The 24,114-nt window shown below is 56.0% G+C and overlaps 1 pseudogene; it reads left to right on the forward strand.

Annotated features, from left to right (window-relative positions):
* Positions 1-1,493: 1,493 nt before the first annotated feature.
* On the forward strand, positions 1,494-22,744 carry LOC143672574 (glycerophosphodiester phosphodiesterase domain-containing protein 5-like; annotated as a pseudogene).
* Positions 22,745-24,114: the final 1,370 nt, after the last annotated feature.

Genomic DNA, 24,114 nt, shown 5'->3' on the forward strand with positions numbered 1-24,114 from the left:
GAGGCAGACTGTCCACTAGAAAGTGGACATGATATTAGGATTTGGGGTCTCTAGGACTCGAGAACTCTGGGATTCTGACGGGGCCTTGGTTCTAGGATTCTGTGGTGATCCTAAGAGTCTGTTGGTGCAGCCTGGGGGTCCATGTCCCTCTGCCAGCGCCAGGCGGTGTCCATGCTGTGCATGAGCACCGTGCCCTTGCCCTTGCTGTCCTCTGGCAGACCAGCAGAGTCCCAGAGGTGGCGTCTGGCCTTTATGAAATGCCATAAATCAGTTATTCATTCTCGCAGGTGTCCAAGAACAGGGCTGTGGGGGGTAAATGGGGATGTTCCCTGGGGCCTTCAACCACAGACCCTGGACAACTCTGGCGCCTGGAGGATCATCACGCCCACTCCACTCATTGTCCAGATGCGAAACTGAAGCCCCGAGAGGGGCAGGACTCACCCCGGGCTACAGAACCAGTTAGCATTCAAATCACATGTTAAGGGCAGCCTGAAGAAATTGAGGCTCAGAGAGGTTAAGCTGTGTTTCCAAAGTCACACAGGAAGATGCAGACAAATTTGGTATAGGGACTTGAGCCTGACTGCTATCCAGAGAGCCACCCACCCCACCCCAGAGAGCGGGCTCCCTGTCAGTGAGCTTCAGCAGGGGATGGGTGCCTGTCCCTGTCTGGGAGGTAGAGCCTTTCCTGGGATTGGGGATGGCCTGGAGACCCCCAGCCCCTTTGGCTATGTCACCTCCATTTCTTGCGATTAGTGCTCCGGTTCAGGAGATCCTGGCCCGGCCCTCGTGATTTTGAGCATCTTTGGGGATAGGGACGTTCATGAAGTAAGAGGATATGAACAAAATCTGGTAGTCGGGGCTGCACCAGGAGGGGCAGGGAAGGGCCACCTGAGCTTTTGTCACCGGGAGGGCTCTCTGCCAAAAGTCTGTACCCCAGAACATCTTTTGGGTAGACGCCATGGGCTGGTTCCACCGCTCTTTGGGTCTCCGTTTCCCCAACTGTACTAACATAAGTGCACTTGGCGATCATTCAGGCAGCAGATTCTCCCCTGGAATCTGGGGGTGAGGCCCAGGGAAGGGCATGAGGAGGGTCCTCCTGGTCTCCCCCCTCCTGGGCCCAAGAGGGCAGCAGCCCTCACCCTGCCTGGTGCTGACTCGGGTCCTCTGATGACCTAGAACAAGTTGCTGCCTCCTCCGAGCCTCAGTTTGCCTGGTTGTACAGGAAGGATGTGAATATTTAAATCTTCCCAGAGTATCTATTGAGTTCCTTAAAAAGTTCATTCTTTATGCTTCTGGGGATCCCCGGGTAGCCCACCATGGCCAGGTGTGCCTGGTGACCAGGAAAGTAAGCATCCTTATTGAACAGGCCAGGCCTGGTCACAGCTGGCCCACGATCCACCTAGCTGGTTCAGAGCTGGCAGGACTGTCCTGGGTTCTGGGCCAGACGATGGCCCCAGTGGAGGTCTGACCCCTGCCCTTTTCCTCCTGGCAGGTACCTCTACAACCACATGGGCTACTGGAGCGACTGGTCCGTGCCCATCCTCATGACCACAGTTGCCGCTTTCACTTACATCACGGGCCTCCCGGCATGTGGGGCTGTCGCAGAGATGCCTGCTCTTTTTGAGCCCCCATTGGGTGCAGGGCTTATCCAAAGCAGGTGGCCCTGCTCCCAGGGAATCTTGGCACATACCAGGCTGATGGAGGAGCCCTCCCTGGTCTGTAGGGGGAGGCTGGCTTTTCCTGGGGCCTCTTGGGCTGCTGCCGCTCTAAGACCTGGGCCCTCTAAAAGTGGGAGGTCATCTTGCCTTTTCCCACCTCCCTCGGCTGTCCCTTCCTGGAATGTTCTGCCCCTGACCCAGTGAGAGACAACCCAGCTTTTAAGACCCATTGTAGACTTCCCTCTTCCGGGATGCTGTGGACTGGGTTCCTGGACCCATGATTCTGCTCACACAAGCCCGGGCCAATCCCCACACGGGGCTGGAGGCTTCCTGGAGACAGGGCTCAGTGTGCTTCAGACTCGAATTTTCAGAACATTTAATGGATTAAATGGGGCAGTCCAAGCGCAGTAGGACCCAGTGACCCCTTAAGGGAGAAATCCCCAAGAAGGGGAATCTCGAGGCCGGGAGGAGTCCAGGCTGGGCCAGGCTGGGCCATCCCATTGCCTCCAGGCAGGATTTGCTCTGAGTCGGGCCCAGTGTGGTGAAGTGCAGGGGGCCTGGGGACTCCCAGGCCACTGGTGGACACCTTCCAGTGACACATAGAGCCTGACCTTCTCCCTGTGGTTGCCCTCAGATCCTGACACTATGTCACATCGCCATGGGGCAGCAGATGACCCTGCACTGGCTGCACAAGGTAAGGGCTGCTTGCACCGGGGCTGGGAGGTGGGGGAGGAGCCTGGAGGATTGCAGAGGTGAAGGAAGAGCCTGGACACATCATCCTTCCCCTAGAGAGTGTTAGAATTGTTCTCGTTGCTGACTGTGTGCCAAGCGCTGTTCTCACAACCCAGCTTACATTAGCTCATTTAATCCTCATTAAATAATGATAGGAACTGTTATCCTATTTTGCATTTGGGGAAACTGAGGCACAAAGAGGTTATGTGACGTGCCCAAGATCTCCCAGTTAATAAGTGGAGGATCCAGGATTCTGGCCCTGTAACCATGTGGTTACCCAGCCTGGTTCCCAGCTCCTGTCTCAGCACCAGACCTCTGGCTGGCTCTGCCTTGAACCTCACTTTCCCCTCTTCATTTTTCAGCTGTTTTAAAATCCCTGATCCAGCAATGCAATTCCCCCTGCTTAAAGCCCTTTCCATAGCTTCTGCTGCTTCCGGGATGACCTGAGCTCCCAGCCCCGCATTAGGGCTCTGCAGGATCCGGCCCCAGCCGACCTCTTCTAACTTCCTCAGCTTCTGCTACATTTTAGGCCCTCCCAATGTGCCAGCCTCTTCTCTGAGTGCTTTGCCCTTGCCCTCCCTTTCTGTCAGACCCTGTCCTTGATACTTCTTTCCCATGTTCACAGGTGGCTGCTGGGGCACCCCTAGCCCCTGCAGGCCCCCCCTGCCACATGCCTGAGCCTCTGCTTTGCTGGTTTCCATGTGGCCTTCCCACTCCCACCCCAGTCTGAGAGCCCCTCCCAGGCCAGAATTGGCTGTGCCCATTCTCCGAGCTGGGCCCCAAGCAGGCAGGCTTCCTATTTCCTGAAGCCTCCGCTCATTCACTCACCAGTCGTTGCACACACAGTGCTGAATGTGTGTCTCTGATGCCTGCTCTTTTTGAGCTCCCATTGGGTGTAGGGCTTGTCCAAATCCTACTAAGTTAGAGCCCTTCCTTCCTGCAGGAACTCCTAGGGCTGGGAGGGCTGGACTTCTCTTTTCTCAGAGCCTGGGCATGAAGTTTAGGAAGGGAAGAAATGCCCAGAAATAATTATGGGCCGTGAGATGGGTCCAGAGTGACCCCGAGGGCTGGAGCCCGCTTTTGGCAGGAAGCGGAGGCATGGGGCAGGAGCAGGAAGAGGGAAGCAGTGGACTCAGGCTGGGCTGCGTGGAGTGGGAGGTGCCTGTGGCCTCCAGGGTGGCATCCAAGATGGGTTGATTGCCCAGGTCTGCAGCTCGGGAGATAGACCCAGGAGTCAGGAGTTATCAGCACCCAGATGGTACTCAGGTCTTGGAGGGGTGGAGGGCAGTGAGCAGCCCCTGATCCATCCCCTCCTGCCTCCATCCTGTTTGTCACTGTCTCCCAAGTCTCCTCTGGGCTCCCGTGGTCCCCTCTGTGGGACCCCAGCTGCAAAGCTGACACATGAAACTACTGCACCAGCTGGCAGCCCGGGTGGGGCTGGCACACTCTGCAGTCACATCCTCTGGGCTGCGCTCAGCTCTCAGCAGGTCAGCTCTCACCTGCTTGATCTCAGTGGAGAGGTCTCTGTGGTTGCCGAGCCAGCCAGAGGCAGCAGGTAAATGCCGAGCCTTCTCCCCGGGCGCAGGAGGATCGGAGCCCTTCATCCGTGCTGGTGCCAGCTCCAGGGTTCCAGTGCCGCCTGCCTCCCCCTCTGCCCCCTCCCATGCAATCTCAGCTCAAGGAAGGCTTCTTGTAGGCCCAGCTGATCCAGATAGCCGGGGCCAGAGAGTCTGCTATTCTGTTTCCACAATCCTGTCATTTGATTCTAAGATCCAACGGAATGCTTATTCTTTTGTGTTTGTTTTGTTTTAATTAATTTTTTGACTGTGTGATACATGGACATGATTCAAACCCAAATGAGCAAAACAGTACACAATGGAAATCTCTCTCCTACCCCAATTCCCAGTCATTGAGCGCCTCTCTTCAGAGGCAATGACACATTCTTTCTGTATCCTTCCAGAGATATTTTTAAGCACAATCAGACATATAAACATACACAGACATATACTTATGCGTACATGTTTCCTTTTTTTCCAGGGATTTTGTTTCATTTTGTTTTGTTAATTTTTACCATGGTAATCTCTATACAGCATGACATTTCCCATTTGAACCACTTTCAGTTGTGCGATCCAGTGACATTAATTGCATCCACAGGATCCTGCTGCCATCTCCACCATCTATCACCAAAACTTTTCCACCACCCCAGACAGAAACGTGCTCTTCTTTAAACACAAGCGGTGGCTCCCGACACTCTATTCTGCAGCTTCATAAAATCCTCGGCACGTCCCTGCTGCTCTCCCACGTTTACTCCTGTCCCGGGGTCCGGACACTGGTTAGCAGGTCCCCTACTGAACGGCCCGAGGCGTTTTCTGGTGGTTTTCGGCCCTTTGCCAGTCCAGTGAAGATGAAGTGCCGGGTACAGTGTGGTTACTTTTGTGTGGCCGCTGCCTGCACAGAGGCGGCACCCATGAGTGACCCACTGTGCGGCCCCAAGGACCGCCGAGTGCCGCGTGCTCCCACAGCCAGTCCCTTCTGTCCCCAGCCCGGGCTCAGCCAGCCCCTCCACTTGCCACCAACCCTGTCCCCGCCATTCACTTCATCGACACTCTCAGCAAATGCAGACTGCTGTCCAAATACCTCGTCCAGGCACCACAGTTCTTCCTGGTGTCTAGCCTCTACTCCTCCAGCTGCAGCCTAATGGGATGGGAGTCACGTCCATTGAGGGCCTCCTGTGCCAGTCACTGTGCTAATCATGACAACAAGAACCACCATGTATTGGGACATCCGGCATGGGTCAGGCTTTTTTCACGTGGTATTTCATTTATTCCTCACAATCTTTATATTCATTTGATGTTATGACCCTGACCATTAAAAAAAATTATACCAATAATATTTAGTAAGCATTTACTGTTTTAGCACCAGCTGCTGTGCTGAGCACTTCACTTGCATTTTCTCATTTATCTTCCCAAAACCCCCTTAGGGAGGTACTCACTCTCTCTGTTTCACAGCCCAGGGAGTGACACTGTGAGAGGTTAAACCTCCCATTAGGTGCACAGCCAGGATCTGGCCGGGGGGTGGGACTTAAGCCTCGTCTGTGACCTTGGCCCAAACCATCTGCCACTTGGACCCTTGACCTGGTGGAAGCACAGAACCCACCAGGTCAGTCACCTCCAAGAGGCCAGCCTGTTGCACTCTGCAAGGCTGGGCTGGCCCCTGCACCCAGGCAGAGCTCACCGAGTGAATGCACCTGCTGTTCTGCCACCCATCCCATCCTTTCACACATCACAAGTCCCTCCAGGAAGGAAAGCCAGCAGCTACTTTCTCTGAGGAGGCCAGTGGCTTGTCTTCAGGCATTCTGGCAGAGGGTTTAGCTTCCCTGATCAGATTGAAAGAACTGTGGCCTCATTGTTGGAAATCAGGGTGATTACTGTGGCTTTAGGTCTTGGTGTATGGGAGGGGAGAGCATTGCAATAACACATAACGATGCTGAGCAGAATGGTTACTACTATAGTAACTGTAAAACTCAGATAATGAAAATTTTAATTGCATTAGGATTTTGGGAAATCAGTTTTATTACAAGTGTCTTCAACAGTAGTTAAGTATTGCAATAAGACGCCCTCAGAAACAACCTGCATAACACCCCTCCCCTCGAGCTGGCACACCCCAGCTCGTCAAGGCCCCACCTATCTCAGCCTTATCGGAACATGCATTTCCAGGCTGATGGGCTGGAATGATGAACCTCCAAAGGAAAACTTAACCCCAGGCAAGAATTCATCTCCCCTCCCGTGAGGGAACAAAGAGAGACGAGCCACTCTCTTCCCCCACCATCGGGAAATTTGGTTTAGTCCTTGCTCAGGCTTTGGTGGGTCTTGGAATGTGGCTGCCCCCAAGAAGGGCACAGCAAGAAGGGAGGGGCGAGGCCTGTGTGGCGTGGACAAGTGGTGGGGGCGGAATGTGGCAGCCTCCACTTCCCTGCTGCAGGGAGTGGAGGCTGTGGGAAGCTTCGGGTTTTAGGCAGGCAGGTCTGGCAGTGTGGGGAGGGTGGGCCGAGTGAGATGGAAGGTTCAAGAGGAGTGCTGGGGGCTGAGGCGTCAGAAGCCAGGCTTCCCCTAATTTGGGGGGGGGCATCTTGTGTTATGTGATGTTTCAGACCCCATCCATCCCCAAAGATCTCTGTGTGTGAAGGTGCCAGTCGGTCCTGCATCAGAGCCCTGGGCCTTGGTTTATCCAGGCAGCCCCGTGCCGGCTGCCATCTGGGGCACGCCTTGGAGATGGGGCAGCCTGGGCATGTTGTGGCCAGAACCTCCAGGGGTATGGGAGACTGAGCTGGCACTCCGGTTCTGCAGGATGCCCAGCTCCTCCGCCTCCCCCTGCCCTCTCAGCAGAGCCTTGGGTTTCCTCTTTTGTCATGTGGAATGAAAGATCTTCCTTACAAGGGTGCTGGGAGTGCCAGGTGAAGCCAAGGGTGTGACTTGCTGTGCAGGGGAGCCCCCCTTCGCTCCCTTCCTCACACCCTTGGCTGGGCTCACCCCTCCCTTACCCTAGCTCCCTTCTCACCAGGACTTCTCCCTTCTATTTCTCTTACTGCAGCTTCCTTGCTGAGTCTGTCTCCTCTTCCTCTGTCTCCCCATCATCCGTCTGCTGGTCTGTCTCTGGCCTCCTTTCAATCCATCCCTCTGTCTGTCCTTCTTCCTCTCTTCCATCTCTTTGTCTGTCTCTCTTGCACTCTCCATTTCTCTGTCTCTCAGTCTCTCTCTCGGGCTCCCTACTCTGACCCTCTCTCTCAGGCATGCCGGTGACCTGGGGCTGCCCAGCTGCTCTGACCCTCTGTCCAGTGACTGTTCCCCCTCCCAGATAGGGCTGCTGGCCATCCTGGTTTCCACGGTGGCAGCCATGTCGGCCATGGCCCAGCTGTGGGAGGACAAGTGGGAGGTGCTGGTGATCTCCCTGCAGGTGAGTGGGGACAGGCCTGGAGCGGGGCAGGGGTGGGCCCAGGGTCCCACAGTGAGTCAGAGGCAGAGAGAAGGCTACCAGCCAGGGTCCCCGAAACTCCCAGTTTCCCCAGTGGAAGGACAGAGAAAGGGTTGCCCACCCACTGATAGGGGTGCGCTGTGACCAGGGGTGGATGGGCATGGCTGGGAGTCTAGTCGCTGTCACCTTCCCACCTACAGGGCACTGTACCGTTCCTGCATGTGGGGGCCCTGGCCGCCGTCACTGCACTGTCCTGGATCGTGGCTGGACAGTTTGCCCGTGCAGAGCAGTCCTGTGAGTATAGCTGGGCAGGCCCAGCCTCCCCCAACCCTCCAGGTGCCAGGGCCAGCTGGCCCCACCCTGGGGATGAGGTGTGGGGGCTTCGTCCCCAGTGGGTCACAGCCTCGGTCTGCCTGGCAGTTTTGCTCCCCTGCAGCTCTGTGTCTGCCTGTGCACAAGCATGAGGTGGAGGTCAGTTTGGAGGCTGCCCGAGGTGCACGGTCCCCTCAGCATCTGGGCCCTGACAGGCAGACATAAAGGGGGGGGTGCCCAGAAGAACGGCTCATCAGGCAATGCTCATGGCCCCTTGTTTCCAGCCTCCCAGGTGGCCATTCTCTGTACCTTCTTCACCGTGGTGTTTGCCCTCTACCTGGCCCCACTCACCATCTCCTCTCCCTGCATCATGGAGTAAAAGGACCTGGGCCCCAAGCCCACACTCAGCGGCCACCGCGGGGCCCCCATGGTGAGTCTGCCTGTGGGCCCTAACAGACATGGGGTGGGGAGGGCTCGCTGAGCTGGTGTTCTTGGAGGAGATGGACAAGAGCCTGGAGGGAGGACCTTGCTGGAAAATAGACGTGACATAAGTGCTGCAGTGGTGACAATGATCAGACTTCTGGGGAGTGTATGGAAAGAACAGGTGAAAAATACGGCTGGAGAGCTTGGATGGGAGCAAATCCTGAAAGTCCTTTAAGGCATCTTGTTAAACAAGATTTAAACTTTATACTGAAGGCCTAGGAGATGCAGGAGGGTTTTCAGCTTGAGGGTTTAAAGGGGTCGCTTTTGGTCTGGGTGGAAACTGGCCAGCAGGGCAGGGGAGGGGCAGGGCGGCGGCTGAGGCTGGAGTGGTGGGGGGGCGAGGAGGGCAGGGCCCAGCAGGCTGTGACCGGGCAGCAGGAGACCCCGCCAGGATGTGTGGGCAGGAGGCGGGTTTGAAGGCAACTATAAGCAAAAGCTGAACTGGACTGAGGTGGAGGAGAGGAAGGAGTCCAAGGGCCTGGCTCAGCCTTGGCCCTGCTGTGTGAGCCTGCAGGAGCTCCAGGTTGAGAGGGCATCTCCAGAGCCATGCTGTTTGGTTTGAATCCTGGCCCGTCACCGGCTGGGGGACCCTGGACAAGCTTCCCCACCTCTCTCTGCCTGGTTTCCTCATCTTGTACGATGGGAAAAGTGAGTGCCCATGTCCTGGGGTTGTGAGAATCATGCATTCATGCATGTAAAGTGCCCAGGTAGGAGTGGGGCATACAGCAAGTGCTCAATAAGAGCCTGGCATTACATTCACCTTGGGCAGCCCCGTGCCCTCCCCCCAAGAATCTCCTCCCCCACCAAAGTCTTGACCAGAGGTTCTCAACTGCCCAAACCCTGGGGGGCGTTGGGGGACTTGTTTGGTTTTTATAATAATTGCAGAACCCAACTTTTTATTGGGGGAGGGGGTTGGGGTGCATGATCCGGGAATTGAACCCGGGTCACCCACATGGGAGCCAAGCATTCTAATGCTGAACTACCCACACACCCTGGTTTTCACAGTAATTGGCAGTTACATTGGCCCATTTCATTTCAAGATAGTAAAGGGGCCCTGACAGAGTAACCGTTCTAAAAGGAGGCATTAAGTCAGAGAGGTCCTAGAATCTTCCTTACAGTGCTTCCCGCTAACACCCCCACATGCTGAGGGGTGTTATCATGCCCATTTGCTGGATAAGATTCAGACCTGTGCCCTTGAGCTGGTCCCAGCACCTCCAGGAGGCAGCGAGCTGGAGAGGCCGTGGCTTTGGAAGCAGAAGGACTGGGGACTTTGGGTCTGGTTTGGCCATGTGCCGCCAGGGGCGCAGTGGTCTCTGGGCTCCCCTGAGTCTCCGTTGCCCCCCTGCTGGCCCTTGTGGTGGTAAATGAGGAGTACTGTCCTCGTGGACAGGCAGGGTCCCAGGGGCTCTGTTCTCGAGAGACTGAGGCTGTGACTCCTCCCCTCCACAGGACCCGGGGTTCCCTGTCTCACCTGCCCGAGGTGGAGGGGGGCAAGAGGGATTACACTGAGGCAGGAGAGGAAGGCGGGAAGTGACCCCCATTTGGACTGTTTTTGTTTGTTTGTTTTTTTATTGGGGGAGGATTTATTAAGTTGCAAATTTGTAATTCTAAGGCCATGAAAATGTCCAAATTAAGCCACCAAGAAGAGGTTACCTTCACTCCAGAAAGACTGATGCCATCAGGAATACCTCTGTCAGCTGGGAAGGCACATGGTGTCATCTGCTAGCTTTATCTCCTCATTTCATTAGGCCTCCCCAGGGGCATTTTCCTTCTTCATCTCCAGTGTCTAGTTGTGTGGGCTCTGCTGGACTGGTTTTTAAGTAGAAAAATTTCAGACATACACAGAAGAAAAAAAGAGTAGTATAATGAATCAAATACAATGAATAACATAATGAATCTAATACCAGCTTGAAAATTCATCAAGCTTTTGCCAGCTTCAACATTTATCAACCTTGTGCCATTCCTTCCTTTCTTCCCCCTGTAGTATTATTCTAAAGAAAATCCAAGACATCATATTATTTTGCCTCCATGTACTGCAGGATGTATCCCTGACACATGGGACTTTTCATCTAACATTACCATAATGCCGTTACCATACCCAACAAAATGAACAATTCCTTAATATGATCAGATGCTCCTACCCTTGGTCAATTTTTCCTTATTGTCTCACAAATCGCTTTTTACCATTGAGTTTTTAAAAATCAGGTTCCAAACTCCATCTACACGGCACATCTGGCTGATTTGTATCTTCTAATTTATACCAACTCCCCATCCCTGTTTTTCTTATGCTGATTATTCATTGAAGAAACTGAGTCTTGTGTCCTGTAGCGTTTCCCACATGGCACACCCAGCTAATATCCTCCCAGTGGTTCTGGAGGGGCTGGTAGGGGTCCTTGGCCTGTGTGTCGGTGGGTGCACGGGCAGCAGTGTCCACCCTTGTGGGTGTCTGCAGATGGGTCCTCAAAGGGGAGCCTGCGGGGGTCTCACTATGTGTATGGCTCAAAGGCACATCCAGGATGGGCCAAGGTGGCTCAGCAGGCAAGAATGCTTGCCTGCCATGCCAGAGGACCCAGGTTTGATTCCTAGTGCCTGCCCATCTTAAAAAAAAAGGCCAAAGGTGCATCCATGTGTAAGAGACTGCCCCCGTGCCCTTGGGTGTGTGTTGCGGTGCGGGTGTGCCTCTGTGTGTGTGCACTTTGATATCTGGTGAGACTAACTGCAAAGCTGGGATGCTTAGCACAATGTGGTTTTGCCCACCTGTGTTTGTAGCAGCTGCCAGTAACCCACCACACACAGGCACGCTCCGGACACCGAAGCCCCACCTGGGCTTAGGCCCAGCGCAGGTGGGAGCTTTGAGGTGGAGATGAGTTCATCCCAGAATCCCTGGATGCTTCTTGCTGCCCTCCTGGAGCCCGAGGCTGGCTGGGGAGAACCAGGTTTCCACACTCCTGCCTCCAGGTGGTGGCACTTGACCCCAGGAGAACTCAGCTGTGTGCTAAAACCTCTAGAAAAGAGCCCCCCTCTGCTCAACACTGCATCTGCCCCTGCGAGGGTCTCAGAAGCCCCTGTTAGGCTTCCTCGTGTCTGCTTGGAAGTCTGCCTTCTGCAGCTCCAGCCCACGTGGGAGGGAGCATTGTATCTCATCGGTGGTAGGAGGCCTGGCTGCAGGATATTTAGTGGAGAGATGGAAAGAAGGGAGAGGTGGGTAGGAACAGGCTGAGTCGGTGCCTCTCTCCCTTGGTAGCTCTGTGCCCCACTCTGCCTCTGTGGGGGGCCTCTCAGCCCCCTAGACAGGGAGACAGGTACCACATCCCCCAAGACTGCTCTCTCTGGAGAAAGGGGAAGAAAGAAACTCAAACTATAAAGACCCTACTGTATCCCAGACTCTGGCTGGGGTCTCTGACATCTATCTCACCTACGAGGTTGGTAACACGAGCCAGTTTTATAGCTAAAGAAATGAGGCCCCAGGAGGCGAGGCGATTGCCCACTGTTGGTCGGTGGCTGCGAAGTGGAATTGCTAGCTTCACAGTCCATTCTCAAAGCCCTCATACCTCATTCCCTCATACCTCAGTGCCAGGCTGCCTCCAGGGCATGGGGAGTGTTGCATGGTGGGGAGCAGAGTGGCCAGAGGGAGAGAAGAAGGGAATGAATTTGTTCTGCGTGGTGATGAAATCAGCCATGGGATTCCTTTCCAGCCCCTGCCTTCACTGGCAGGAATCCTCCATCTGTCCCTTGGTCCTCCACCCTCACAGGCACCTTGTCCTAGCCTAATCCTTGGTCTGGTGCTGACCCCCAGTGGCAGTGAGGGGCATGACAGAGGAGTGACTGAAAACAGGGAGGGAGACCTAGAACCCTGACTCTCCCCACCAAAGGGGCCCCCAGGGAACAGTGAGTCCACAGCTTCCCCCAAGGGGTAAATGGGGGAACTAAGGTCCACAGGTGAAACAAATGAACCCAAGAGCACAAAGCTAATTAATGGCAGAGTCAGGATCTTCTGATTAATATACTGTAGCATTCACAGTTGCCATTTATTAAACACTTACTATGTATCAGACAATATACTAGAGGCTTTTAATCCATGTAACTGCCCAGTGAGGGAGACAGTATTTTCCTGTTTGTATAGACAATCTGTAGATGGGGAAACTGATCACCTACTAACATTTTACCATCCCATCTACCCTCCCCCTCCCTCCAGCATCTCCCTCGGGGGCTATAACTGGAAGGGGCTTTGCATTCAGCCCCAACCCCACAACTGCCACAGAGGCCCCGTAGACTGTAAAAAGCCCACCCTCCCTGCAGTTTCTAGCTCACTGCCCAGAATGCAATAGTGATAATACCGTGTTCATAGCTACACTTCATTATTAACTGTTAACTATGTGTCAGGCATTTACATGCACCAACATTAGCCACCCAAAAACGAAGCTGTGAGGCAGGCATGATTGAAGAGATGAGGAAACTGAAGTTCAGAGAAGCCGAGTGGCCTGTCCAGGGTCACATGGCTACTGTGCAGAGGAACCAGAGTTAGCACCAGGCCTCTCCCAGCCTCCCAACATGGGCTGCTTTCCATCGGCCAAGGAGGGGTGCATTCAGCGGGGTCTCAGCTCGCCCCTCACTGCTGCCTTCCTCCCCAGCTGGCTCCAGAGCACACGCTGATGTCCTTCCACAAGACCATAGAGCAGAAGCTGTTTGGGCTCCAGGCTGATGTCACCATCAGGTAAGGGGGAGGGAGGACAGCACTTATTTCCCCTCCCCACTGCATCCTGGTTTCTGCAGCACCCCAGAGCCTCCAAAGTGGGGGCAGGGGTGTTTGGCATTTACAGGCAGGCACTCTGCTTTAACAGCACAACTCTCTGTGCAGCTGAATCTTGTGCCAAACCCCAGGATATAAAACAGAGGAAAGAACAGATTCTCTGGTTCATGTGGGGGTGGGGTTGGAGCCCTGGAACCCTGCCAGATCCATCTGGTGGAGACTAGATCTATATATATGGCTCAGCACGATGAGTGAGAAAAGCCAGTGGAGAGATGATACATTCACCATGATGCCAACGATATTGAAAAAGATCACACAAAATAGATATATACTTTTTCTACAAATAGGTATGGAAATAGAGAAATGTCTGAAGGTCAGGAAGAGTCCATACCAATCTCATAGCAGAAGTTATCTCTGGGAAGGGGTGGGGGGCAGGGCTGCCACATATAGTTGGGCAGGTTGTATGCTCAACAGGGGTGCCACATATGTGAGGACACCATTGCCACTGTAGACATCATAGAATTGGGGATTTTGCACAACTTTCTAGAAGGTGGTAGTAAAATGCCTTGAGGAAGGGGCACAGGTGCATTTTACTGTCTCACACTAAGGTGCCATACGGGCCACTGGCAGCTCTGTAGGGGGAGGAGGGTAGAATTTGTCAAAGGGCCCTGCATTTGCGCTGTTTTGTCATTATGGCATCAGATGGGCTTGGTTCCAGGCCAGGTTCCACTGCTTACCGGCTTGTGGCCCTTGAGCTAGATTCTTCTCCTCTCCCAGCCTCAGTTTCCCCGCAGTTGCTAAGAGGATTTAGGCCCGGCCTATTCCCAGCTCTCCATCCTCTGCTGTCCCCGCCCCCAGCATCCCCTCATAGAGCCAGAGACAGGTGGCCTTTGGGGGTCGCCAGCTAGCCCGCCATCCCCTCTGCCCCGAGGGCCCGGCCTGCCCATGTGCCCTGGGGGGTGATGTAAGTGGGTGAGAGGAATGCGGTGGGAGTGACTGCTGTGAGCAGGTGAGGGGCGTGGGCGGCGGGTGGCCCAGTGGCACCCTTCCCGCAGCCTGGACGGCATGCCCTTCCTCATGCACGACGCCACCCTGCGGCGCACCACCAATGTGGAGAGGGAGTTCCCGGCGCTTGCCCGCAGGCCCGCCTCCATGCTCAACTGGACCGTCCTGCAGAGGCTCAACGCTGGCCAGTGGTTCCTGAAGGTCTGACTGCACCAGGCGCGGGGAACCCGGGACGGGGATCCATGGGGTGAGGGGCAGGGGTGGCCCTGGCCAAGTGGTCAGCGGCCTCCTCTGAGCTCCTGCCACTGCAGCTGGGAATCGTGGTTGTCACCGCTTGTGCCGAGGCCTTCTCCCCCACCAGAAAAAGTTGAGGATGATAATCGTGAATAGTTAAAACCGTTAATTCTGTCCAATTCCAGAAGGAGGTTGGTTTTCTGGTTTCTGAAACGCTGCCATCAGAGGAACGTGCTGGGGTCTGGGAGATGTCCCAAGTGAAGCATCTTTTCCGGCAGTGGCGGGTGGGCCGGAGAGGTTAGGGTTGGGGTCTCGCAGCCGATCAGTCTGCCTGCCGCGCACACCAGCAGCCCCCAGCAGCCCCCAGGCGTTGCAGCCGCGTGTGCCCGTGTCTCTGCCAGGCCGACCCCTTCTGGACGGCCGGCTCCCTGTCGCCCGCCGATCACGGGGAGGCCCAGAACCCGTCCATCTGCAGCCTGGCCGAGCTCCTGGAGCTGGCCAAGGGCAACGCCTCACTGCTGCTCAGCCTGCGCGACCCCCCGCGGAAGCACCCCTTCCGGGGCAGCTTCCTCAACGTCACGCTGGGGGCCGTGCTGCGCTCAGGCTTCCCCCAGCACCAGGTGAGGCCCGGCCTGGCCCCACCCTCGGGGAGTCCCCGCCTGGGGAGTCCTAACTCCAGCATAACAATCGGCGACCCTCCTCACCCTTGGGGATTCACACTTGTAAAATGAGGGTAGCACGTCAAGCAGGCCTTCAAAATGTACAACCTGAGCAGGCGCAGGTCCTCCCGTTACTACAGGGCAGCACTGCCCACATCATCGTGGCGTAGGATTTTGGGATCAGAGGAATCTGACGCCAATTTATGTCAGCACCAATTTATGGCCCCATGCAGAGTCACTGATATTTGGACTGTAAGTCTTGTTGTGACAAAGGGTCTAGAAGGGAAGCTTCCTGAATCGTGGCCAGAGTGACTCACAGCCCTGGTGGGACCAAGCAGTGCCTTAAGAGTGATGAATACACATATGCCTTCTCTGGGTGCTGTGTCCCCCTTCACTTAACCCTAAGTGTCGTTCTATGAGGGCTTGGTACTCTTGTGCCCATTTGACAGAAGAGAAAGCCGAGGCTGACCCTGTCCTGCCCGCAGGTCCTGTGGCTGCCTAACAGGCAGTGGCCCCTGGTATGGAAGGTGGCTCCTGGCTTCCAGCAGACGTCAGGCTCCAAGGAGGCAGTGGCCAGCCTGCAGCGAGGCCACATCCAGTGGCTGAACCTGCGCTACACTCAGGTGTCCCGCCAGGAGCTCAGGTGCCTGCCCCACCCAGCTCACCTGGGGAAGATGGGGGTGGCGGGACTGAGTCTCGCGCATTCCTGTCACCCGGCACCCTGTCAGTCGCAGGGCTGGGCACGTGGGGGTCACCACACTGGGATCAAAGATAAGAGGTGGAGGCTGACCTGGGTTTGCGTCCAGCTCAGTGCTCTGGGAATGGAGATGCCTTCCTCCAGGACTGTAGGGAGGATGGCACAAGGTCGTGAGGGGGCAGGCTTTTCGGGCTGCCCACGTGGGCCCCGGGGGACAGCAGGCCTCCCTCCGGCCGACCAGCCTCTGCCTCGCCCCACAGGGACTACGCCTCCTGGAACCTGAGCGTGAATCTCTACATGGTCATTGTGCCATGGCTCTTCTCCCTGCTGTGGTGTGCAGGGGTCCCCTCCATCACCTCTGACAACTCCCACACCCTGTCCCAGGTGCCTTCCCTTCTCTGGATCATGGTGAGCTGGGGGGTAATTGGGGCTGCTGAAGGCTCCTTGCAGGGGAGCTGCCTCTCGCCTGTATCAGCCACTCAGAGTAGCTCTTTCTGCACCCAGGGCCCTCTCTGGTGGGGTCTCCAAAGAGGGGGTGGAGGGCTTAGAGCCTTGGGAAGATTTCCATGGCCTCCAGGGCCTGTACTAAGGTGCCAGGGGGTGAGGGGAACCTGGGTGTGACCTACGGGAGAAACCATCACTAAAGACCCCAGGACAGTAAAGAGCAACTTAGGGCTTCAGGGGGGTTGTTTTGCTTGTTTTCTGTCTTGTTTTAAAGGAAGGGAGGTAATTGGAAAAAGAGGTTAACAAGACAAGAATAGGGGGCATTAAAATCTGTTCAGAGAATACAGTAGGAGGAAAAACATTTTTCCCTTGGTTGACCAAGCGCTGCAGACAAGCCTAAGCCTCAGGCCCGGCCCTGCCAGGTGGGCTTGGCTGAGTGCCTCGACCTGCCTCCTGGGTGCCAGGGCTGAGGCTGCTGCCGTTTTCCTGCCCAGGACATCCCTGGGGGGACCAGATGAGGGGCAGGAAAGGGCAGGTGGAGGGTCTTGCTATGGCTCGGATAGCTCCAGTGTCACTTGAATTAGATGTAGGTCATGGATAGTTTTGGGGGTGACGGAAGACAGAGTCAGGGCAAAGCTAAAAAGGGGCCACAAGAAAAGGAGGACCTGGGTGACCGGCTTCAGATGCTGGGATTTCTCTCCAGCCCTTCAAAACTAAAGAGCTCTCTCTGGGGCTCTCCACCTGCCCGTTGTCCTTAAAAACCTCAGATGAGATGAAATAACTTCCTGACTGTGGCAGCAGGAGCAGGGAGCATACACTTATTTTTAGGTCACAGGGAGCTGCCCCGACAGTAAGAAGAGGTCCCTGTGCCTCCCCCAACACTGCAGTCCTGAGGTTGAGGTGGTTTGAGAATGAGCTGCCACTGGGGGGTGGGATTTGCCCTCTCGGGAGATCCCTGGCAGGGAAGCCCCGTGCTCCGCACCCCTGCTGATCACTGCACACCCTCACTCAGGTTCTTGTCTGTCTCCATCAGCCCCTGCCTTGAGCTCCCTTAAGCACACGAACCCTCCCACCTAGCACACACCACCTCTTCCCTGAGCCCATCCCATCCAGGTCTCCTTTACCTGCGTGTGTGCACACGCACGTGCTCTCTTCTAGCCCACTCTGCAGATACCCGGAACTGCAGGCACACCTTCTACTCCAAATCCCAGATGCTCAGTGCCCACAGCCAAACACAGCCTTAACCTCCCCCACCGGCCTCAGCCCCCTTAAGCTCTTCCCCTGCCCCTCCCCAATGATCTGCGGGCTTCTGGACTGGCCAAGACCAGAAGCTGCCCACGGGCCGTCTGTCCACAGCCCCCGGATGAGTACTGCCTGCTGTGAATCGCCGCCGACCTCGTCTCCTTCATCCTCACTGTCGGCATCTTCGTGCTCCAGAAGTGAGTGGGCTCCAGCCGCCTTCCATGGCTTCCCCACCCCCACCCCACGGCAGGCCCAGTCCCCCGGCCCAACCCTGTGAACCCAGCCTGGAGCCCCTGTTCAGGGGAGAAGGACGGACTCCCAGTGGCCGCCCAGTCCCCCCTCCCCCAGCTGGAGCCTGAGGGTTTCTGGAGGGAGCACTCACCCGGCCCAGCACCGGGCTCCGTGGTTTACCCTGTGTGGCCTTTGGCAAGTGGCAGCTCCCCTCTGGGCCCATCGCCTTGTCTTCTCACCACATGTTCACTGGCCGGGCCGCGCTAAAACCCCCAGCCCCTCAGGATACCCGATGAGATGGTGGTTGTGGTGGGGGGTGTTGTTGGTTTGGGGGAGGGTTTCTGACCAGGCGGGGGTCCCAACCCAGCCATGAACCAAGGGGCTGGTGTTTTATTCTTGACTGACGTTCTCTCTGTCCCATACTGCTCTGATCTGGCGCATGTCCCTCCTCTCTCTCCCCCCACCCTTACCCTCCTCTCTCTCTGCTGCACTCTGGCATCTCACAGCTATCACTTGATCAGGTAATTCTGGTGTGGTCCTCCTCCTCCTTTCCTCTTTCTTCCTTCTTCCTGCCGGCCCTTCTCATCAGAAAGCCTGCCCTGCATGAGGCCTGTGTCTGGGTCAGTTCCCCTCACCTGGGCCCCCCTGGGTCCCCCTCTCAGACACCTGCCTTGCCTGAAGTCCCCCTGCCCCCTCCCCACTCTCCTTCTTCCTCCTCCTCCCTGAGTCCTCCCCTCTTCTCCTACCAGCTTGCTGTGTGTGTCCCTCTGCTCTCTATGGCCACTGTGGTTCCTGCAGATGGGGAACCAGCGTTTTGCTGCTGCACCAGAGTGTTTCCCATGGGGGAGCACCCCCATCCCCCCAAGCCACAACCGTAGGGACCTTCCCACCTTCCCAGAGCAGAGCCTACCAACTTTCTGCCTCTTTCTTTCCCTCCCTGGGAGGAGTTTGTCTGGGTTTGTCTCTCCAGTTGCTCACACTGTTTACCTTTCTCTATGTCTCTCCCATCTCTTTCTGTCTCTGAGTCTCTTCCAGGCCCAGCCTTTCCCTGCCCTGTTCCCAGCTTTGTCCAGTTCTGTTTCTTTCTGTAGACGAGCACCCCTGTACCTCCAAGGACCCTGGGGAGGACTCCTCAATGGCTGAGCTGCTTGGTCTGGATGAGCCTGGCTGCAGAGTCCCTTGCTGGACACTTTGCTCCAGGAATTTAATGTTCATTTCAAAAAGGAGACCTAGATCTCAGGGATCCAAGCCCCTATGGGTCACATGCCTTGGGCACTCCTGGGTCAGGCAGCTTCAATGAGCAGCCTCTAGGAAGAGAAACTCTGCTCCTTGGCTGGGAAGGGACATTTACCTGTCACCTAGTCGACAGATATTCCCATGTGTCTGGCTTGTGCTGGTTCTACAAGTGCAGCAAAAAGTCAGGGAGCCCCTCCCTGGAGCCTGGACAGACAAGCTAAGTCCTATTCAGGGTCCAGCAGGGGTTCTGTCAGTGTCTTCCTGGGCTTCAGGAGAGGCCTGTGGAGGAAGGGACCTGGGGGGCGAGGACGTGGAGAAGACAGCTCCCTCCAAGGGCCCCTTTCTCCCATTCATTCGTTCAACACATATTTATCGGGCAGCCACAACATGGCAGGCACTGAGGTGGTGCTGAGGGCACAGTGATACAGTAAACCCAGTCTGTGCCCTGAGGGACTTAGCAGGCTGCCTCCCCTCTGCCTCTTGCTTTCCCCGTGTCTGTCTGCTCTGTTTGTCCATCCATCCACCTGTCCATTCCTGCTGTGCTAACCCTGTCTAGAAATTCACGACTGAGTCCTTGTAGAATCTCGGCTCCCTCCACTTGCCCCAGCAAGGCTCAGGCCCCTGGGAGGTTGGGGTCTTGTTTCTGATCCACTCCTCTTGGTAGGCCTTGGGGTGGCGGCCCAGTGAATCCTCTGTCTAGATACCAGAAAATTTCTAAGTTCAGAGGCCAGTGATTTGAGGCTAATTCAGAGGAGCTACAACAACAAAAAATTCCTGGGCTAGGCGTGAGAAGCTGAGCCCTCCCCACCCCAGGCCTGGTTCCTGCGTGCCCCGTGCCCCGTGCCCGTGCCACCTCTCAGCTCACTCCGACAGAGTCCCCCTGCCTTAGCCATCGGAGGGACAATTCCTCAGCCTGCTCCTAGCCCTCAGGAACACACTCTTCCAGGGCTGTCAGGACAGAGGAGCAGATGGTCACACCACAAGTCACTTTAACTCCCCTGCCTCAACCCTTGAACTCTGAAAACCAGTTCTGAGCCAGCCTGAACCAGCCCCCCTGCCATCTCCCCTCACCTTCCTGCTTTCCTTCACTTCCTCTCTGGAGCTTCCTCTCTGGCTCTGTTCACCCTGGTCATGACTGTTGAGCTCTGGAAGACATCAGCTGGGGTCCCCAAGATTGGCATGTACCCCACCGGCAGATCATCAGAGTTGTGTCTGCTAAGGTCCCCACCCCCCCATTTCTCCCAACCAAAGCGAGCCAGCCATATAGCTAAGGACACCTGAGACAGAACTAACCAACTGAAGCAGTCTTGCTGGTCAGGAGGTGCTGGTTCAGGGTCCTAGAGATAAAAGGAAGACAAGGGAGCCCTGGGTGGGACACAGACCCAACCTCAAGCTCCAGCTCTGCCCCTCTCTGGGCCTCACTCGATTTCCCTGTCCTAACAGTGAGACAAGAGTCTTGCTGGACTCTCAGGCCAAATCCAGAGAGGCTCCAGAGGAAGTGGGCAGCATCCCTGCTGCAGGGGAGGGCACGGGAGGGGCCTGATGCCTGTGGGGCCATCTCTGCAGGTGACGCCTGGGGGGCATACGGAGCTACAACCCGGAGCAGATCATGCTGAGTGCCGCTGTGCACCGCACCAGCCGGGACGTCAGCATCATGAAGGAGAAGCTCATCCTCTCAGGTGCACGGCACTCCCCACCCCCGACACTGCCCTTGGCAAGTGGAGAAGGGACTGGGCTCGGCTCTCTGCACGTGCCACAAGCGCACGGACATGTGCGCACCCACATTCACACACACCATGCATACAGGTTGGGTGCACAGGCACGGCCGCTTGCACAGAGGCACACATGCATGCAGAAACGCACACCCACACCTCACACACAGCCACAGCTCCAGAGTCTGGGGCCCAGCTTCAGTGCCATGGTTGAGGGGCCCACGCAGGGCATGGGATGGATGCAGGCTGCTTTGAAGGCCCAGTGTCCTTCATACATACCAGCCTGGTTCCTACACAGACCGCACACACATTGCTTCATCCCTGTTCCTTAGCAGCCCCTCCTGACATTCCCAGTCTGATAAGGGGGCAGATATGTGAACAAATACCCCAGAGTTTGGGAGTCACCAGAGCTTTAACAGATGGGGGTGCTGGGCCTGAGTGGGATGCAGAGGAAGAGGAAGCCGTCAGAGTGCCCTAGGGCGGTGAGGAATGTTTGGGGGCCCACTTTGCAAGGAAATGACATAGCTGAAATGGGAAGGTTGGCTAGGAGGTGCCTGGTAATGGGCTTGGAGGTCGGGTGAGCAGAGGGCATGCCAGGCAGAAAGCCTGTGTAGAGGGAGTGAGGGCACACTGCCTCCCTGGGCTTCAGGAACTAAGGAATATGCCACAGGACTTAAGGGGAGGGGCCACTGGCTGGCTCCCTCCAAGGGGCCACTGGGAGAGGTTGTTCTCGAGTGCTGGGGTCAGGAGCCTGGATTTTATTCTGGAAGCAGAGGAAGGTCACGGGCAGATTTGTCTTCTACCACCTTTCTAGCAAGGTGGAAAGTGAATTAGGGGGGAAGCGGGAGGCAAGGGAACCAGTAATTCAGGCAAGAGATGTGGCCCTAGGGACAGCAGGAGGAAGAGTGATTTGAGAGGAACTGAGAAGCCAGGTGAACATGGATTCAAATCCCAGCTCTGTTCCCAACTAGATGTGTGAACCTGACCATGCTGTCTCACCTCTCTTGGCATCAGCCTCCTCTGTAAAATGGGCTAACACACCCCCTTCCACGGTACATAGGCGGATTAGCCCCCTGCCTGGCTGGCCCAGAGTGGTGCTTGGTAAACACTGGCTGGATGAACGAGAGTCCATTTGGGACAACTGTGATTCTCAAAGGGTCCATGAGTTGTGTGAACATCTACTCATTCATTCACTCCTTCATTTATTCATCCATTCCACTGATACAGGCCAGGCAGTGTTCGAGGTGTGTAGGGTACACAGATTCTTGCCCGAGGGGTACTTCTGGGGACCTTCCCTGAGCCCCAAGGCTGAATGCAGCACCTGCCCTCTGAGCACCACTCCAATGTAGCTCTGACCACACTGGGGAGCTCCTGGGAGGAGGGGACAGTCCAGGGCATCGAGGGTCCCCAGTCCCCGACACAGCATCGGACATGGTCATAATTGGTGGGTGGAAGAATGAGGCTCACCCCTAGGCATACAGATTCTTCCCTTCTAGGATACTGCTTCTCCTGGCAGTGCCAGTCAGGCCTTTAGCAGCTAAGGCCACTCAGTGCGCCCCTTCTGAGTGCCAGGCTTGGAGTGTTCTGCCTCAGTCCTCATTCCCTCCCAACCCAGGTGGGTCCAACACCCACCCCAGGAAAGCACACCTTTCCTGAGCCTCAGCTGTGTGCCTAGTGCAGTGCCAGCACTCCAGACATAGGTGCCACCTCTGCCCTTGACTGGGTACCTGGTGTCCATTCGGTGGAGCCCACAGACACCAACTGCATAGGCGTGATTGGAGCTGGGAGGCCGTGACGACACCCCATCCTGGCCAGGGAGCTCGCAGGAGGTGCTCAGGAGGCTGAAATAACCCAGATGAGAAGAATTTAGCCAGATTTTATGAAAAAGCAATGTTGATGAGTGCATAGCTCCCAGCAGAGGGCCAAGGTATTCAAAGGCTCCAAGGAGAGCTATTACATGGGTGCCATGCTCCAGAGGGTGCAGGTGGTTTCCTGTGGCTGGAAGGCAGAGCTCTAGGGTGGAGTAGACTGAGGGGAGACCAGAGGGTTCAGCAGAAACCAAGGGGGCCTTGATTCCAGGCTCAGCACCAAACTTGACCTTCATGGCTTAGTTAGGTTCCAAGTGCCCATCTAATGCAGCCCACCCTTCCCTTCCCCATCTGCCTACTCATCCTGTGGACCTGTCTCCACCCCACTACTCACATGCTGTCTCCCTCTGGCCCGGCAGAGATCAGCGAAGGCATGGAGATCTCTGACGAGCTCTCCATATGTTCAGAGAACAATTATGACACTTATGCTAACAGCACTGCCACCCCTGTGGACCCCCGAAGGGGGGGGGCAGCCGTACCAAGATCCTCATGGACCGGAGCGGACACTAGGTGAAGACCTTTGTCCCCGCCTGCACTTAAGTAGGAGCAGGGTGAGCCCAGGAGGGCTGGCAGAAGCATGTCTGGACTAGGAGTGCTCTGGGAGCCACCTTTGCAGCCCCCACGTTGACATGGCCCCTTGCCAGCCACGGCCTCTCTTGGAGGAGCTCTCTTTGTCCTTGAGGCCCAACTGGGCCAGGACTCCAGCCTCTCAGGCACCCGGGGTGCCTTTTTTGGGAAGGGCGGGGTCTGGGCCTGGCCCTCCTCCCGAGGCCTTCCCTTGTATCCCCACCTGCAAGCCTTGATGGGTCACTGGGTCATGCCCCATGGCAGCAGAGGATGTGGATGCCCGCATGTGCCCACGTGTGTCCATCCTCCGGTCTGTGCTGTGAGGTTCCTCACTTCTCCATTGTGATCCTGCCTCGATGGCCTGGGCTGGCCTCCACCCCCAACAGCCCTGCTCTTCATGTCAGTCTCAAAGCACAAGGAGGCCTGGCCCAGTAGTGAAGACATGTCCTCCTTGCAGTCATGGCCCGAGCCTGTCCCCCAGGAGCAGCTAGGGACAGTCAGAGGAGAGGCTTAGGTCTGCTCAATCCTACACCATTTCCAATGGGACCTGGGGCAGAGTGGCCCCGAGGTCCAGGAGAGCCCCAACTGATAGGACCTCAGAAGGTTCCTGTGTCAGTGGCCACAGGGCAGAAGCCACCTATGGAGTGTTCTGGTCATGGTCAAGGGCAGGTATGTGGTCAAGGAGGCCCGCCATGGAGGGAGCCCAAGGGGGCTTGGCCAGGGTGATTAAAGCTGCCATCTTGATATGTGTTGTGTCTTTCTGAAGTGCCAGCAGGAGGGTGGGGAAAGAACATGCTGGATTTCGGGTGCATTTCTGGCCACATGGAGGCAATCTAAGTTCCCTCTGGCCAATGGAAGGACAAGTTCTTAGCCAGGAGATGCCTCTTCCCGCAGGGTTGGGATTTGGCTTTGACTTCTCAGGGCTTTGGACCTGACTAAGGAGGGCCCGTCACTATTCTTGTATTCTTGGCACAGTTGAAGTACCTGATCTGAAAGCCAAAAAACAGCCTTTGGGACCACAGATGTCCCTTCCTATCTTTCAGCCCCTGGGGCCTCTATGACCTTTGCCTTCCATGGGGAGAGGTCAGCAGGACACTCAGGGCAGATCTGTAACTCTGCCCTGATATTTCCCCTAAGGGAAAAGGGGGAGGCTGAACCCCAGCTCCAGCCTGCATTAAATAAACCTGGAGCCCTCTGGAGTCAAAGGATGTGTTTCTCCTCCAAACAGAGGTCTTCTGTAGAATTCCTGGGAAGTATGAGAGATTCTGGCACTTTGCTGAAGGAAAGTAGCAGAGGTCCCGCCCAAATGTTGG

Source organism: Tamandua tetradactyla, chromosome Y (assembly GCF_023851605.1).
Source record: "Tamandua tetradactyla isolate mTamTet1 chromosome Y, mTamTet1.pri, whole genome shotgun sequence".
Taxonomy (NCBI): Eukaryota; Metazoa; Chordata; class Mammalia; order Pilosa; family Myrmecophagidae; genus Tamandua; species Tamandua tetradactyla.